The sequence below is a fragment of the Orycteropus afer genome, unplaced genomic scaffold, assembly GCF_000298275.1.
Source record: "Orycteropus afer afer isolate SDZICR_OR568_19922 unplaced genomic scaffold, OryAfe1.0 scaffold00042, whole genome shotgun sequence".
NCBI classification, from domain to species: domain Eukaryota; kingdom Metazoa; phylum Chordata; class Mammalia; order Tubulidentata; family Orycteropodidae; genus Orycteropus; species Orycteropus afer.
This window is the reverse complement of record NW_006921629.1, coordinates 12418310-12421252: the sequence shown is the minus strand read 5'-3', so window position 1 is coordinate 12421252 and position 2943 is coordinate 12418310.

Below are 2943 nucleotides of genomic sequence, written 5' to 3'. Positions count from 1 at the left end.
TTGATGCCACTTTCAATCCTATTTCCTTCTGACTCTTACTTCCCTGACCAAAGTCCTCCAGATCATGTTGTCTTAAAAGGGAAAGGAGACAAGAGGTTCTTGTGGACTGAGGCAGTACTAATCGAGGTAACAAGAGTATTGAAGTGGAAGTCATTTTCCCAGTAATTTTAGTGCCAGGCATTGGATCCAAAAGCTTTGGGAAAGCTCAGTAGTCTCCTCTATTGCCTTCTGCTCTTGAACAACTCAGACCTTCATGACATTCTCTGTGGGTTTAGATGACCCTGAGGCTGAGGCAGGCAGGGAGCGTGGGCTTGGATCTCTTTAGGTTGATCATCTCCTTCCCTGTGTCCACTGTGGTGGGTGACTGAGGGAGTACGATAAACTGGTGAGGGTGGGTAGATAAATAAGTGAGCTTCTCTTTGGGCTAGAGGTATTGGGAGCAGACCAGAGAGAAAGAGCCAGGTGGTTGACAGATGTGTGGCTGGCAGAGCCTCCACTTGGTATCGTACACTACCTGTTCCAGGTAAAATCGGTGGAGAGGTAGCTCGAGAGAGCTCCCAAATGCTAAGGGTGCTGGAGGGCCTTTGAGTTTCTTGCTCCTGACTGTTCCCTAGCCCTCCTTCTCCTTCACCCTCTACAGTGAAATCTCAGGGATTGATTGCAGGCCCCCATGAAAGTCAGAGAGAATCATATGGAAGTTTAACTTTGGGGACTTCACTGCTATGGTTGTTGTGGTGACCTGATCGTTTCCAAAGTGGTCTTTCCCTCTGGATCTGATGGCCCTTGGCCTCATTAGAAGCCTAACCCAGTAAAGTCTCCAGTTTACTCAGTGGGTCTAATGTGGCTAGGATAATGTTTAGGTTTGGGTTGTGATCAAGTCCTTCATTTCTGGAAGTCTGCTACCGTTCTCAGAGTCGGTTGTTCACCTTCCCTTCCACTCTTACATAGATAGCCTCAGGACCCAGTTTTTCCTTTCTGAATTTAAGAGTTTTTCTAAACTCTGGGAAATTGTCCATTTATTTTCTAGATAGGCCTCTCCTTTGGTTGTGTTCCATGAGAGCCAGTTGCCCTGATTAAGTTTTCCTCAGTCTGAATCCCATTGGGTTCATCTGATCTAAAAACCCTGAAAACTTCTGTCATTCAAATAGAGCCATTCTAATTTCCAGTGCTGCTACTCACTTTTTAAAAATTTACATTTCTTTTAGTTTGTTACAGAATGTGCCGTGGGAAGCTATACCTTAGAGTAGTGCTGTCCAGTACAGCTTCCAGCCACATGTGGCTACTGAGCACTTGAAATATGGCTAGTCTCAATTGAGATAAGCTCTAAGTGCAAAACTCACCAGGTTACACTGATTTAGTATGAAAAAATAGATGTATAATATGTCATTAATAATTTTTAAATATTTATTATGTGTTGAAATGATATTTTGGATATATTGACTTAAAAATTATTAGAGCTAATTTCACCTGTTTCTTTCTGCTTTTTTAATATGTGCCTACCAGAAAATTTCTAACTGCATGTGTGCTTCACCTTTGTGGCTGCATTTTATTTCTGGTGGACAGAGCTGCCTTAGATTAATTAGCCTCCTCCATTTTACTTCCTTCCAAGTTTTGACACTTTGAAAATTTTACCACTACATGTAATATTCCAACATATACAGATATTTTTAATCTGTATTTTGGTAAATCCTCAGAAAAATTCCATATGTGGGACCTGAGACACCCTATTTGATGATTTTCTTCTCAAGTTAATCCAAACTCATCGACTCTGGCTATTGTGCTTAATCAAAGGACACCAGTGTCTCCATGCTTCTTGCAAACAACGGGCTGCATATTTGCAATGAAAGAGAATTTGCTTGGAAATCCCCTGTTGAAAGTCGTTTCATTTAGAAATAATGCTTACTTGCTGATATGCCCCATCACTGTCCTAAAAACGAGGTAAAGACCCACTGCCATTGAGTTGATTCTGACTCATAGCAACCCCATTGGGTCTCCAAGGCTGTAAATCTTTGCAGAAGTAGAAGGCTTCATCTTTCTCCCATGGAGCAGTTGGTGGGTTTGAACTGCTGACCTTCTGGTTAGCAGCCAAGTATCTTACCCACGATGCCACCAGAGCACCTTAAATGAGGTAAAAGGAGAAGTTTTTTGATGTCTTCATGATCTCTCTGAGAGAAGCTGTTACAGGTCTGAGAACAATCTGTTCTACCGCCAGCAGTCACCCAGGCTCGCTAGCAGAGACTTGATGGTAGGTCTAGGGCAAGCTGAGTTCGGAGTCCCTGAAGCTGTTTGAATAGTTAAAAATTTTTTGCTAAAACAGATGGCTGGGAGCAGTGTGGGAAACACCTGGTATTATAATTAATGGGGAGAGAACGCAAAATCCTTTGACAGGATTAAGTCTCTAGGAGTCTTGTGATTCTCCTTTTATTGCAAGCTAGAGAATAAAACGTATTCTCATCCAGGGAGGGGACAAAGCCTCAATTCTGGCACACCCTAACACATTCTGTTAAGAAAGTAGTCTTTTATTTTACTCTGAGCTTTTTTCAGGAATTGGTATTGATTTTTTTTAAAAATACCTTTGCCTCTGATGACTCAATCCTAAAATTTTTTCTCATTGAACATTTTAGTGTGATTTAAAATACAAGAAAATGACATTATTAATACTTTAGACTTGATATTCATATCCATATTCATAGGTAGAATTGGTTTATAATTTTATTCTTCCTCTGGTTGTTTTTTTCAGTAAATTAGACTTAGGTTCTGAAGTGTTTTATGTAGAGCCTGGGATTATTTATTCCTTGAAAGGCTGAATAACACAGAAAGCTTTCTTGCTCAAGGATTTTTTGCTTTTGCTAAGAATTAGTCTCTGACCTATGATGTATTTGAGTCATGACGAACCACACTTAGGACTATCTGGGGTTTTTTTTTTTTTGGTACACTTTATTA